The sequence below is a fragment of the Panthera uncia genome, chromosome B1, assembly GCF_023721935.1.
Source record: "Panthera uncia isolate 11264 chromosome B1, Puncia_PCG_1.0, whole genome shotgun sequence".
Lineage (NCBI taxonomy): Eukaryota > Metazoa > Chordata > Mammalia > Carnivora > Felidae > Panthera > Panthera uncia.
The window spans coordinates 129,404,511-129,421,323 of record NC_064811.1 but is presented as its reverse complement, the minus strand read 5'-3'; positions in this window follow the sequence as shown (position 1 = coordinate 129,421,323).

The window sequence follows — 16,813 nt, the reverse complement described above, 5'->3', positions numbered from 1 at the left end:
TTTAGGGCGATAAAAAGATTCAGAACAGGATTCTTTCATCTAAGCTCCCATAAAATGTTTCTAAGCTTATTAATAAATACACCTAGGGAACAGGATAGGGTGTTAAAATTTGTTTTGTTTAATGCCCTCGTTTTAAAAGGAAACTCAAAGTTTAATAATACTCAAAGATTTCAGGGTCACACTGACATAGATTCAATTTTAAAAATTCAATCTTTGGTCCCTGGAGAAAAAAATAGCAGGTTTGGCACAGAAAATGTTGCCCATCGTGCTTGGAGTCTCACAGCCCCTGAGCCACCTCTTCTGGAAAGGGGAATGAGTGGAAACTTACCTACCACCACAGGGGCAATCACCATGCCACACGGCAGAAGTAAACAGCACTGGATACTTCATTAGAAAATTTGTCCATTCCAAACTTTCACTCCAATTTCTCAGGTGGAACAATTGGATTGCTGGACAACTCTCCATTTGAACTGAAATCCCTAATCTTTGGAGAATTACCCGTTATCCTCAGTGCTGGCTGGAACAACGAAGGAGGCTGCAGAAACAGCACTCCTTATCTGATCGAGTATATGGGGGACTCGTCTAGAAGCAAAAGGGATACATATTGCTCTAAGGCTTTTGTCACTGACAGTGCTTTGAAAATCCCATCTTGCTCTGAAATAACCAATTCTATAGGTTTTCACTGAAAACCTATCGCCTTGATTTCTCTCTGTGATAGAGAGGATTCTGTGAACAGCTCTACTGTATTTGTACGTTAGATGGGTTCTCATTTCAGTGATGCAATTAATGCTTCAAAAATAAGAGTAGGCATATACATGCGGTTTCTTGTTTTGTGGGCATATACCCATTTTGCATTACAAAAATAACAAAAAGCCCAGTATGATCAGGACCACTGCTCTGAAAGTGTGTTGCAATCCCACACATGCCATTAACTAGCTCTGTGACCCTGAGCAAGTCACTTCCCTTCTCTAAGTCTCAGTTGCTTTCGCCATAAAATAATGGACATTAACTAGATGTTCTCTGGATCCTTTTGACATTCAGGTCACACCACCACTGGCCTCTGTCCACTCCTCCAAACAGCCCACCATCATTGCAAACACATATGGTGATTGGTCTTCTCACCTGGAATTCTCCCCTCTTCCTCTCTGCAGGAACAAATGACCTATGCTGTCAGTCTCTCGGATCCTTTCTTCTTCCAGCTGGCTAAAACAAAATCTCCCTTCTCTGCAATCCCACTGGAACTTTTTCCACACTCATTTTATGATATGTGCCATTTATTCCTGTGGATTAGAGTTACTGCTGTGCCTATATTATCCTCAGGTCAAAATGAAGGCTAATTTAGTTGTTGTTCCCCTCCCCTGCCCCACAAATTCCTTATGGGAAAAGCACAGACAAAAAAGGAACTCTATATCACAAACTTATGACTGATAGAGCCTTGAGTAGATTTCTTTCGTTCATCGCCCGAATTCTAAATATGGGGATATTTCATAATATTGTACATTTATAAAATCATAAAATTTAAACCGAAATATCACTTGCTAAATTGAGAAGGATTTGCCATTTTTAAAAAAATTATTGATCAACATCCAGCTACTGAATTTTATTTTCTTTGATTGATATTAAGGTGACCTATTTGGTAAATGTAACACTGGTCTTCAGAACCTGAAGCTCAATCAAATATCAAAGGTTTATTTGACATTATGTTACCTTCTGTTTCCTTAAATTAACTAGAATATTCTTAAAAGTATGTTTTATTCCAGTGCTTCCAGCACCACTATATTAGTGTAGGAGTATTGATTTGATGACTTATAGCCCTCTGAAGAAAAAGGAAAAGTAAATAACAGTGGATCACTAAATTACTATTACTACTTTGCCAGAAAAAAATATCTATAAGACATTTTCCATATTAATCACCTATTTTTTAGTAAATAATCCAGGGAGTGATTGTTTAAAATACTTAATTATAAGACAATCAGAAAGGGAAAATAAGCGTTCAAAATATCCTTTTTTTCTTCCCACATTTTCTCCTATCATATTTCAAAAAGTATTTCTCGCATATGATAATGCTATGTAAAAATAAAATTAAACCACATAATTTGTTTTATGAATACAATGCAGTAATGGTGAAATCCTCTGTTTACATCATTATGCGTATTACCTTCAAACCAATACAGCTTTCCTGTTTTTAATATACTATCATTCAACAGATATTTACTGAGAGCCCCATATATGTCCTATTCTGTTCTACTTACTAGGATATCATAGAGAATAGTGCAGAGAAAATCATAACTCTTATAAAGTTCATATTCTGTTTGAAGGAGACAGAAGAAAGCAAGCGAGAAAAGAGAACAAATTCATAGTGACAAACACTATGAAGAATATTAAGTAGGGTAATGGGAGCAAGATTGACTGTCTGATGGCTACTGTCAATAGGGAAGTCAGGAGGAAGTCAATCTAACAAGAATCAATAAGAAGAACCAACCAAACAATCTGGGAGGACAGCATTCCAGTCTGGGAGAACAGTTAATGCAAAAGCCATCAATCAGAGATAAGCCTGAGTGTTCAGGGAATGGGAAGGAGGTCAAGGTAGCGGGTACTGAAAAAATGAGAGAATTGCAGGAGATGGGGTTTGAGGAGCAGGGAGAGCTGAGGTTATGCAAAGTCCCATGTTGGTCATTGCAATAAATTTCTGGTTTGTTCTAATTACAATCAGAGATAACCAAACATTTTAAACAGAGTGTATATAATCTATATACTATTTTTTTTAATTTTTTTTAATGTTTATTTTTAAAGGAGAGAGACAGAGCATGAGCCAGGGAGGGGTGGAGAGAAAGGAAGACACAGAATCCAAAGCGAGCTCCAGGCTCTGAGCTGTCAGCACAGAGCCAGACTGCAGGGCTCAAACTACCAACTATGAGATCATGACCTGAGCCGAAGTCAGACGCTTAACTGACTGAGCCACCCAGGCACCCCTCTATATATTATTTTTAAAGAGTGCTTTGAATGTTGTATGGAGAGAGAATAGATTGAGGGAAAAGTAGGAATAGAAGCAATTAAAAGGATATATTCAGGCACAATGTAAGGCTGGCTTGGATTTGGATAAAAGCAATGGACATGGTGAAGAGTGATCAGATTTGGAATACTTCTAATCCTGTGTATGGGGCACATGAAGGGGATTTTGGCCTAACAACTAAGTGAACGGTAGTGTCACTTAATGAGAAGGAGTGGATGTCGGGATGGGAAAATATCAAAAATTCCACTTTTAATATAGTTTCAGTGAGCCCCTTTAAACATCAAAGCAGAGAGATAGAGTAAGGAGGTAGATAAATGGGTCTCGCACCATAGAGATTTTATGATTTGCAGTTCATTTCCACAAATTTATACGACTTTCTTACAGATATATGGCAAACACTCTCATTATTTTCTGTTAATCTCTTCCCCAAAGCTACTGGTGGAACTTCTTTAGAGATAAGTGCACAACTAATTTCTTCTTTATATACTTTTATATACACCTCCTCAAATAGATGGCCCAGGCTAACGTTAAGAAGAACTCAAATTTTGTTGGTTAACTAAAATGGAAATATTTCTTAATTTTCACTGATGCATTAATAGCACTACCCTGCTGAGTCTATTAATTTACCTTAATTTACTTCTTTCCGCTTTTTATAACACTCCTCTCTTTCCTCAGGAAAGTATAAAAGAGGGTCTTAATAAAACATACTAAGGGTCAAAATAGTTAGTCTTGTATCATCAGCACTTATCATAGGATTTAGAGTATATTGCAAGTAAAATAGACATTGGTTGAATTAATGAATCAATGATAATAATCTTACACTTACAGTGATAATAATCTACAATCAATAATTTTGAAATTAACTTTCATTATCATCAAAGTCAATAATTTCTCAAAGATCTCGAGGTATTCCAACTAACTTGTGAAGTCAAGCCACACATATACAAGTGAGGCTACCTAATTAGATCAACTGGGCCAAAGATGGTGAGTTAATTAATCCAGGGCATTAGATAAAATCATATTTTCTATGACATATACAGTCTTAAAGGCAAAAAAAAATGGTTTTATCCACAAATGTGGTTTTTAATAGACAGTTGAAAATAGAGAATTCAAACCTAACTGAAAGGTTGGGATGGAAAGAAAGACTTGGAGACAGTTGTAGAATGACCACAACATCAGATCCAGGCTCAAGGTCCGCTTACTCTGTGATGCCCTTGCTTGCTTTTATAGACAAGCGTGATCAGTAGTCACCCACTCAGTAGTTCACAGAGAAAAGCAATACTAGTGAGAGGAACCCTGGTGACCAACAGGACTAGTTTATACTTGTTTCAATTGACAGAGCAAATGAAAAACCATCTTCCTGTCTCCCGGATCATTGCTATAATGAGTGGAGGGAAGCTTGAGAGATAAATGCAAGTGTTTGTGAGGCTGATCTGTGCACAGGAAACAAGAGATCGCCTATGGAAAGCAACTGGCAAGAAGAAAGCCAGTGATTCACTTAGATGGAGGAAAGGAAGAGTAAACAGAAGGCCAGTAAGATTTTGGGCAAATGGAGTTGTTTTGTTCCTTTAGGGTAAATTTTCAGTTTGTGTGAATTGTATTTTTCCAACTTTTAGTTTCAAGATGATAAGCCAACAGTTCATGAATCTATTAAAATACATCTCTCATTATTAAAGAAATACTATTAGCCCTTTGTAGTAAAAGGTTTTAGAGAAAAAAATCCATTTTGCAATGATACTATATATAATAAGTATACTTTTATGGTAATGGATATGTACAAATTCACTGATTTTTCCCATTTGCATCTAATGAGATAATGGCTAGCCATGGTTTGCATTCTAAAGAACCAATGTCAAGAATATTCACTTCCTTACAAGTTTTCTGATTAAATGGGTCATTAAGGCTGGCTCCAACTGCCAAAGTTGAAGTAAAAATACAGGGCTTGAAATATTATTTTTCCATATTTAAATGCAAATACTGGGACTCCACCCCAGGAGACTCTGATTCATTAAATCGGGAATGAGGCTCAGAAATTTCATCAACAAGCTCTCTGGTTACTTCTACGGAAACTGATTTTCCTTTAGACCACACTAATAAACATTTGTTTTGATTCATGAACTTGAAGTTTTAGGGAACTTAGATATCATCCTATAAAGTTTAATTGGATTGTTTTACAAATGATTAAACTAAGCACAAAATATTTCAGTGCTTGCCAAAGTCAGTTGGTTATTACTAATAATGGTCTCTTGACTCCAAGGCCAGAATTTCCACGTGGGGGTCCTTCCTACAGGACCTGGGAAGCCATGGTTCAAAAATAAAATAGTAGCCTTGGTTGATCAATACAGCCTCCACAGGCTACAGAGATTTATGAGGATACAGTCAGAATTTTATCACTATTCACAGACAGGCAGTACTTTTAAATGGACAACCAAATGAATGGCAAGTCTATAGTGATATACCCAGTCTTTTAAAAATATATAAAAATATATAAAAATAAACCTTTAAAAAAATTTTAATGCTTATTTATTTTTGAGAGAGAGACAGTGTTAGCGGGGGAGAGGGAGACACAGAATGTGAAGCAGGCTCCAGGCTCTGAGCTGTCAGCACAGAGTCCGACACGGGGCTCGAACTCATGAACCATGAGATCATGACCTAAGCCAAAGTCGGCCGCCAAACCAACTAAACCACCCAGGCACCCCATAAAAATAAACATTTTACCTTTGTATAGACCTTTGTATTTCCCTAAGGACTTTCACATAACATCTGAGTCTCCCCAAAACTCCATGAGACTTAGAGACTGTCTTCTAAAACTGACTCCCATGACTCCATAGAGCCATAGATGCTCCATCGAGTCTGTTATTCTCATTATATAGACAAGGAAAATGAAACAGAATTCAACATGATGAAATTACAGCTTGGATATATTTAATATTCTAAAATTCAACAGGTACAGTTTAGCCAATGAGAAAGAGAAGAAACTCCTGAAATAATGTGGGATGTTAGTTTGCCAATATACTCAGATGAGGATATGCACTAGATGGAGCAGGAAATGAGACATGTCAACCTGTCCTTACTCAATCTCAGGACCCCTGTCCCTCTCGTAGAATAAGCAGTTCTCTTCGCTGAACGGGAAGCTAATGTTTAGGTACGTGTTTTTATACTTCATTTTCGCTACGCGCAAACACTATTGCTGCCTCTGGTGTTTGCCCAAAAAAAGCAGCAGTTTGGTCCAACAGGAACCTGGTGTGTTGGACTCATTCAGAAATGCTGAGCTGATCTCCAGTTAAGTGGACAGATCCTTAGAGGTGGCCACTGGCAGAATTACACACACACACTCCACCCCTACTCACCCAACCACCCCCCGTCATGGCACAGAACATGGCCACATTCAATCTAAACCATCAGTATCTGATAAAGAGAATTTTTCTAAGCTGAAAAACACCAAACTAAAACCCTAAAGCGATTTTTAAGGGTCGTATTGACCAAGTGGATGTTTGCTTTGTACAATGATTTTAGGACTTCCCTACAGACACACAACTAAAAACCAGTAGTGCTGGTTGAATCTGTATTTTCAGATTTAAAATCCAGATGTCAAGGCAACTAAATGAATGGCAAAAATCTGGCTTTTAAGGAAAACAGGTAATCACAGCAGGGACAATACTTAAATATTGTCTTAGTTTGGATTCCCCCAGAGGCACACGTGGAATGAGTAGTTTGAATGGGAGTTATACGGGAAGAATTAGGAAGTCAGATTGAGAAAGGAGGAAGGCAATACAAGATGCATCCAGGAGCAGGTTACTGCTGTGAGAGACCTCGGGAAAATGGGGGGAACCTACCTCAGAGTTGTCCCACCAGAGGGGCAAAAGCTGGGGATCTTATCAACCAACTCCTCTTTGGACATTGGCTAAAGTTTGTTATCAGGACATTCCTTGCTGGACCTCTCCTGCAGGGCCAACTACACTTCTACCATGAGAGAAAGCAGTGATAGCAGGTCCTTGCAGAAAGAGGCCATTGACATGCACAAGGATAATGGGTGCTCAGGGGATAGAGAGGAGGGGCACTGACAGAATTATACATCTAATGAAATAGACTGCAGCTACTAAAAATGATTTGCAGAAGACAACTGCTGTAGAAGACAAATCATGAAGTACACTATGAAAGAAACAGGTTACAAAAAATATGACCTGTTTACGAAAAAAAAGGAAGTATATCACATGCATATGTTTGCTTAGAGAAAAATTGCAAAAACATACGACAAAATGAATAATGGTTATCTTTAGGCAGCAGGACCACAGTTGGTTTTAATTACCTTTTTCGTGCATATTAGCATTTCTAAGTTTTCCACACTGAATGTGCATTATGTTTGTGATAGGAGGCACATTTTTTAAAATAAAAGAAATGGAGAAATACCTTCATTGTGAGGTCTATCTAATCACTAAGGAGTATGTGGATCCTTAAAGCCCTAGAATCTATGGTGGAAATAAAACAGAGAAAGTAGGATACTAAGAATGAGCACATACTTCAGGATGTCCTTACCTGCTATTCTCGACAAATGGGATCAGCATTCACACACTCAGTGGTACACAGGAAAAAGCAGGATATATTCAGAGTTGTTATAATTCACAGAGCAAATGAAAATACCTTACTCTGTCACCCTGACTATTGCTGCAATAAATGGGAGTATAAGAGGGATACAAATAAAAATATTTGTGGGGCTGAAAGATGAAAACAAAACAGAGATCACCGGTGGTGACGAGATTTGGTACCACTGACCATGATGGGAAAGAATGAGAGCCTGAAGTGGATAATCACAGCTAGAGAGCAGCTGATAAGAAGAAAAGTTGTGAATTGGGTTCAGTAAGAGATTAGGACTACAAAAAGTAAGGCCACCTAAAGCTAAATCATTCTCTATGTCTCTTTGTCTCTGGTTCATAATTCCAATTGAGTCTTCCCTCACTACTGTTTTATAAATAATTTTTTTGCTGGGTCGAATTTGCTGTTAAGCCTATCCATTGATTTCTTACTTTTAATGATATTGTTATTCTTTCTAGAACTTCTCTTTTTCAAATTTGTCATTTTTGTAGTCTCTTGTTCCTTGTTCATATTTTCAACCATCTCTTTTGTTTTATTTTTTTAAATTTATTTGAGAGAGAGAGAGAGAGAGAGTGGGAGCAGAGGAGAAGGGCAAAGGTAGAGAGAGACAGAGACAGAGACAGAGACAGAGAGACAGAGAGACAGAGAGATGCCCAAGAAGGCTCCAGGCTCAGTGTGGAGCCCAATGCAAGGCTCAATCCCACAACCTTGGATCAGCTGAAATCAAGAGTCGGATGCTTAACTGACTGAGCCACCCAGGCCCCGCACTTTATATTCTTAAATACATTAATCATATTTATATTCTAGGTTTAAATATATTTTTTGAGGTGTGTGTGTGTCTGTCTGTCTGTTTTTGCTATCCAATTTTTCTTCTGGATCTCACTATAATACCATAGTTTTCTATGCATTCTCTGTTTTGTCTCATTTTATTTTATTTTTGTTTTTTAAGGAGGTGGCATTAGCTCATGTTTCTTATAACTTTATGGGAATTATTTGAGGCCAGCACGCCACTAGAATAGATCTGTGTTTGCTTCTGCTGGCAACCTAAGGCCAGACCACCCTGGAGCCATTTTAATGTCTATCTTGAGGGTTTTGGACTACAAATCCATGAGAAGGCCAAAATGTTTTTACAATTCTTAGAGAATATTATTTTACCTCCATCCAGCACCTATGTTTCAGACAGGCAATTTTTTCCCATCTTAATTTGAAAAGAACCATGTGTGAAAATTGATTTCTGGTTCACTTGCACTTAAATGGACTGAGAGCTTTACGTGTGAGGTCACCTATGTTAAGAAGAGAAAAAGACCAACACATCTACTAACAAAATAAGTCCTCAATTTATTTGACCTGACATGGAGACAATAACCACTGAAAAGCTTCAGTGAATGGCCCTATGAAAGATGAAATTCTGAAGTTTTTTATTTCTAGAAAGCTCATTGTAGTTATGCTAATTATAAAATTTGTGCCTTGAATTAGATAGAAAAGTCCATAAAGTATAGCCAGTTGATTTCTTTTATGTATTCAGGAAAGAATTTTCAATTAGGCTTATTAGGGTTACTAACATACTTAACCATTTACCAGCTTTGGCTGGGGTATTGCTCCAAATGTTATTTATCAACATCAACCATTCGAAAATACTACGGTCAAAAACAGCATTCAGTTTTTATATCTCTCAGGCAAGGGTTTTGTAAATGGAAAGTTTTTCTTTTATGTGACTAGATCCCCGTCTTGGGCAAGTGTTGAGCCCCTTAAGACCATCAAAACAAAAATATTTCTGGGGCTGGGGGCAGTCCCAGATGGCAGCATAGGAGATCCTCATGGTAAACACAAAGCAAAATATATATAGTAGATATACAAAAGATAATGAGAAAGGAATATAAGCATAACACTAAGGAATGTCATCAAACCACCAAATACTAACAGACCTAAAGAGAGAAACTTACAATACAACAGTAGCAGGAGACTTTAACATCCCACTTACATACATCGATATATGATAGATCATCCAGACAGAAAATCAATAAAAAAATAATTGATCTTAAAAGACACAAAAGTCCTGATAGACTTAATAGATCTATACAGAACATTCTGTCCAGAAGCAGCAGAATGCACATTCTTCCCAAGGCCACATGGAACATTCTCCTGAGTTGATCGTATGTTATGCCATTAATGAGGTGTCAATAAGTTTAAGAAGATTGAAATCATATCAAGCATCTTTTCCAACAACAATGGTATGAAAACTAAAAATTACCAGAAGAAACCTGGAAAACACACAAATACATGGTGATTAAATAACATGCTACTGACCAACCAATGGTTCAACAAAGAAATTAAAAGAGGAATAAAAAATACTGTGAGACAAATGAAAATGGAAATACAACATACCAAAATTGATGGAATGCAGCAAAGCAGTTCTAAGAGGGAAGTTCATAGAGATAAGAAAATTAACATCAGTAAATAAATAACATCAAGAAATCAGAAATACTTCAAAGAAATTATTTGACTTTACACTTAAACTAGAAAAAGAAGAACAAATGAAGGTCAAAGTTAGTAGAAGGAAGAAAATAATAAAGATTATAGCAGAAATAAATAAAATAGAGATTAAATAGACAATAGAAAAGATCAATGAAACTAAGAGATAGTTCCTTGAAAAGCTAAACAAAATTGAAAATTCTTTACCTAGACTCAACATGAAAAAGCAAAGAGAACTCAAAGACAGAAAATCAGAAATTAAAAAGGAGAAATCACAACTGACACCACAGAAATACAAAGGATCATAAAATACTACTATGAAAAATGATATGCCAACAAATTGGACAACCTAGAAAAAATGGATAAATTCCTAGAGACATACAATCTTTCAGACTGAATCATGAAGAAATGTAAAATCTGAACGGAATGATTACTAAGAAGATTGGATCAGTAACCAAAAATCTCCAAAAAATAAAAGTCGAGGACTGGCCAACTTCATTGGTTAATTCTATCAAAAATTCAAAAAGATTTAATACCTATCTTTCTCAAGTTCTTCCAAAAATTGAAGATAAGGGAATGCTTCCAAACCCATTTTATGAAGCCAACATTACCTGACACCAACCAGACAAGGACACCACAAAAAAGGAAACTATAGGCCAATATCCCTGATAATCTTTAACAAAATATTAGCAAACCAAATTCAGCAGCATATTAAAAGGATCAATCGCCATGACAAGTGGCATTTTCCCTGAGAGGAAAAGATGGTTCAACACATGCAAATCAATCGGTGCAATATACCACACTAACAAAATGAAGGATGAAAATCATATGATAATCTCAATAGATGTAGAAAACAGTATCTGACAAAATTCAACATCATTTATAGTAAATACTTTCAACAAAGTGGGTATAGGGTAAACGTACCTCCCATAATGAAGGCCATATATGACAAGCCCACAGCTAACATCATACTCAATAACAAAAAAACCAAAACTTTTCTTCTAAGATTAGGAAAAAGATGAGATCCCCACTAACCCCACTTTTATTCAACATAGTATTAGAAGTCTTAGCCAAAGCAATTAGGCAAGAAAAAGAAATAAAAGTTATCCATTTTGGAAAGAAAGAAATAAAACTGTCACTATTTGAAGATGACATGATTTTATATGTAGAAAACCCTAAAGACTCACCAAAACACTATTAGAACTAAAAAATGAAGTCAGTAAAGTCAGAAGGTACAAAATCCATATAAACATTTGGTTGTATTTTGACATACTAATAACAAACTATCAGAAAGAGAAATTAAGAAAACAATCCCATTTATTACAAATACAAAAAGAAAACAATCCTATTTAAAATTGCTTCAAAAAGAATAAAATACCTAAGAATAAATTTAACCAAGAAGATGAAAGACCTCTATAATGGAAACTATAAGATATTAATGAAATAAATTGAAAAAGACATAAAAAATTGGGAAGACATTCCATGCTTATGGATTGGAAGAATTAATATTGTTAAAATGTTCATATTGCCCAAAATAATCTACAGATTTCATGCAATTCCGATTGAAATTCCAATGGCATTTTTCACAGAAATAGAACAAAAAAAATCCTAAAATTTCTATAGAACCACAAAAGACCTCAAGTAGTCGAAGCAATCTAAAGAAAGAAAAACAAAGCTGGTGGTACCAAGCTTCCCGATTTCAAACTATATTACAAAGCTATAGTAGTAAAAACAGTACAGTACTGGCATAAAAACAGGCACACAGATCAAATGGAACAGAATAAAGAGCCCAGAAATAGATCCACACATATACTGTCAATTAATTTATGACAGAGGAAGCAAGAAAATACAATGGGGGAAGGAATAATCTCTTCAGTAAATGCTGTGGGAAAACTGGACAGCCACAGGTAAAAGAATAAAAATAGATTACAGTCTTTTACCATACACAAAAATTAACTCAAAATGGATTAACGACTTGAATGCAAGACCTAAAACCATAAAATCCTAGAAAGAACATAGGCAGAAAGCTCCTTGACATTGGTCTTGGAGATGATTTCCTGGATCTGTCAACAAAAACAAAGGCAGTGAAAACAAAAAGAGACAAGTGAGATTACTTGTCATACTTGTCGTACTTAAAGCTTCTCCACAGCAAAGGAAACTATTAACAAAATGAAAAGGCAATCTACTGAATGGAAGAACATATTTGCAAATCATATATCCAGTAAGGGTCTAATATACAAAATATATAAAGAATTCATACATCTCAACAGCAGGAAAAAAATCCCACTAAAAATTGGGCAGATAGAGGACCTGGGTGGCTCAGTTGGTTGAACGTCCAAGTTCCGCTCAGGTTATGATCTCGCTGTTTGTGAGATCAAGCCCCACGTCAGGCTCTGTGTTGACAGCTCGGAGCCTGGAGCCTGCTTCAGATTCTGTGTGTCCTTCTCTCTCTGCCCCTCCCCTGCTCATGCTCTGCCTCTCTCACTCTCTCAAAAATAAATATTTTTTAAAAAATGGGCAAAGAACTGCATAGACATTTTTCCAAAGAAGACACACAGACGGACAACAAGCACATGAAAAGATGCTCAACAGAGGGGCGCCTGGGTGGCTCAATCGGTTGGGCGACCAACTCGGCTCAGGCCATGATCCCACAGTTGGTAGGTTCAAACCCCGCGTTGGGCTCTGTGCTGACAGCTCAGAGCCTGGAGCCTGTTTCGGATTCTGTGTCTCCCTCTCTCTCTGCCCCTCCCCTGTTCATGCTCTGTCTCTGTCTCAAGAATAAATAAACATTAAAAAAAAAAGAAAAGATGCTCAACATCATTAATCATCACAGAGATGCAAATCAATGAGACATCACCTAACACCTACTAAAATGGCTATTATCAAAAAGACAAAAATAACAAGTGTTGGCAAGGGCAGGGAGAAAAGGGAACCCTCATGTACTGTTGATGGGAATGTAAACTGGTGCAGCCACTATGGAAAACAGTATGAGTTTCCTTAAAAAATTAAAAATAGTACTACCACATGATCCAGCATTCCACTTCTGGATATTCATCTGAAAAAAATGAAAATACTTATATGAAAAAATATAAGCACCGTTATATTTATTGCAGCTTTATTTACAATAGCCAAGAAATTCAGCTTTATTTACAATAGCCTAAGTGTCCATCGCCAAAGGGGAGGGTGGTTGTGGGGCAGGGGAGTTGGTAAAATGGGTGAAAGGTGTGAAGAGATACAAAATTCCAGTTATAAAATAAATAAGTCATGGGATATAATAGACAGCATGGTGACTACAGTCAATAATATTGCAATGCATATTTGAAAGTTGCCAAGGGGCACCTGGGTAGCTCAGTTGGTTAAGCATCCGACTTCGGCTCAGGTCATGATCTCATGGTTGGTGGGTTCGAGCCCCATGTCAGTCTCTGTGCTGAAAGCTCAAAGCCTGGAGCCTGCTTCAGATTCTGTGTCTCCCTCTCTCTGCCCCTACCCTGCTCATGCTCTTTCTCTTTCAAAAATAAATAAACTTTTTTTAAAAAGTTGTCAAGAAAGTAATTCTTAAAAGTTCTCATCTCAAGAAAAAAAATTGTAGCTGTATGGTGATGGATGGTAACTAGACTTACCATGGTGGTGATTATTTCACAGTGTTTACAAATATGGAATCATTATGTTGTATACATAATGTCAATTACACCTCAATAAAACTTTTAAAAGGACCATCAAAATAAAAGTCAAAGTTTGTGTAGCTTCAGTGCTTACTTCTCTGCACTTTTGCGTTAGGTGGTCTTTACCTTTACAAATTCCTTTCTTTTTAAAAAATTTTTAATGTTTATTTATGTATTTATTATTAAATGTTTTTATTTATTTTGAGAGAGAGAGAAACAGAGCATGAGTGGTGGAGGGGCAGAGAGAGGGGAGACACAGGATCCAAAGCAGGCTTCAGGCTCCGAGCTCTCAGCACAGAGCCCGATGCCGGGCTTGAATTCACAAACCATGAGATCATGGCCTGAGACGAAGTCGGACACTCAGTGGACTGAGCCATCCAGGCATCCCTAATGTTTATTTATTTTTGAGAGAAAGAGAGAGAGAGAGAGAATGAGCAGGGGATGGGCAGAGAAGGAGAAACAGAATCCAAAGCAGGCTCCAGGCTCTGAGCTGTCAGCACAGAGCCTGATGTGGGGCTCAAACCCACAAAGTGTGAGATCATGACCTGAGCCAAAGTCAGAGGCCTAACCAACTGAGCCACCCAGGCGCCCCCAAATTCCTTTCTTTCTAACCAGCTCATGGATGCACTTGATGATTTTAAAATATTTTACCCTGTATTTTTAGTTGCATTCAGTGGGACAATCAAGATGTCCTATATGATGAAACAGGTAGTCAAGTAAACATTCTATAGATTCTTACTGCTTAGTGGAATTCAAATGTGTATGTCACTGGGATAATTACATCCTGGATTTGCCCAAATAAGCACCCCAATATGCTGAATTATTTGCCCAATGGCAAACCAGTGGGCTTGAGTCTTGACTGCATTGTAGAATACTCCTTTTTAAAATGAAATCTTTAAAATTAAATTAATTTTAAAATGCAAGGACTGGTTGTAAAATGCTTCAAGAGCAAGTTCCCTGCCTTTCTCATCTTTTATATTCTCAGGCCAGAATGAATAGTTAAATAAACGGATGAATGATTTACACTGACAGTCTAACTACATGTGTGTTAGGATATAAGAATTAATCTAAGAAAATGTGGACTCAAGAGAAAGCAGGTTTTTTTGCTTGTTTTGGCCATTCAGACTGTCACATGTACTGAGTAACTGAAGCTTGCTAAAACTGGAAATGTCTTTATCTATGTAGATATAGTTAACAAATTTCATAGAAAAGCCTTCATATGAATCACTGCACTTCAATTTCCTGACTATTCACCTAAATAACTGCAGCAAAGAAGAAAAAAAAAAACTATGAATAAAACTGCCAAACAGATAAGTATTGTTACTTATCTGTGGTTCTGGAATCGCTAAAAAAACAAACAAACAAACAAACAAACAAATTCGATGAGGTGTTACTTTAAAGCAAAGACAGGGGAAAGAATGTCATCCGTGAAGGAAAAAACAGTAAGAATATATGTCTCAACATTAGAGTTGGAGAAAGCCAGGCATTGCACTTCACTTTAAAGTGGCCCTTCAACAAAATAAAAAATAAAAGGAAATTACCAAACGCAAGTTCTAAAAAACCTTTGCCTCGGGCGCCTGGGTGGCTCAGTTGGTTAAGCGTCCGACTTCGGCTCAGGTCATGATCTCGCGGTCCGTGGGTTCGAGCCCCGCGTCGGGCTCTTTGCTGACAGCTCAGAGCCTGGAGCCTGTTTCAGATTCTGTGTCTTCCTCTCTCTCTGACCCTCCCCTGTTCATGCTCTCTCTCTCTCTCTCTCTCTCTCTCTCTCTCTCTCTGTCTCAAAAATAAATAAACGTTAAGAAAAAAAAATTAAAAAAAAAAAAAAACCTTCTTTGCCTCAAGTTCCTATGATCTTGCAATTTCACTGTCATTCGACAAATATTTATTTCGAGCATACTATTTGCCAGAAACTGTGCAAGGCACTGACTGAGCACATCACAAAGCTCACAGATAAATAAGGCAGACAGATACATAATGACATAAATATACATAATATACATAGTGAAAAAAGCATGTACTATTCTATCAGCTAAATAATCTATAAATTTATATTCAGTTAAATGCTGGTTAATTATAACCTAATATCCATAAACATAAATGTTATTTATCAACTGGCAGCCAATGTTTAATTCAAGATTTCTAATATAAAATTCACAGTGAATATGTGTTCCTTGAGGGTTCCTACGATCACTGGGTGTGTTGGTTAATTTGAATGAAATAGTACAAGTTGCCTCTAGTCACTTGCTTCCAACATAAAAAGAACATTACACACTCCATTATGTTGCCAATCTGAAGCCTGAAGAGCAAAAAGAGAGAGAGAGAGAGAGAGAAAACAAAACAATAAAACTAGGCATTGGAAGTGAGTCTGTGAAATGGAAGCACAGAGTCCCATTTCTAGAGTTAATGATCATCATCAAAGCAGAAAAAAAATTAGTGTAAAATCAAATTCCAAAGAGCTTGGAAATTCCCTGCCCCCATAACAGGACATTATCGAAAAGTAAACAGCAGAAGTAAATAAAACCAGGGTGAGAAAAAGAATGAGGGACAAATTTTATGCACTTAAACTAAGAGTAATTCTACTGCCACCTTGGGTCCTTTGCAGAATAATTTTTAATCCTTGATATTGCCCACCACCCCCCCCCCAACATGCATTCACATAACTAGCTGAAGGATTAAGGAAACCAAATAAATGTCTTTTGGAATGTGGCTTGCCTGACTCCAGAAGGGCAGGAAGAAATGCCTGGGGTGCCTTTGCTTCTGGCCTATCAAGGACACTCTCCCTCATAATTTAAAAAGTCTTGTGAGCTTATGATCTACATAAAGACAATGAGTACATGTGAATCAATGATCCAAAGGGAGACAAAAACATGTATTAGGAAGCCAAATACTAGAACCAGTAGTCTGGTCATAGAAACTGGACAAAAAGATGAACAGAGAGACACCGTGCAATGATAGAAAAATAACCCAAATAAAGTAGAACACAATGGACAAGCAAAACCAGGGTCCTAGTTAGGAAGGAGCTCACTCTTCATTCTAAGAAGACTTCAGTTAAAAATTACAATACGCTGCTAGC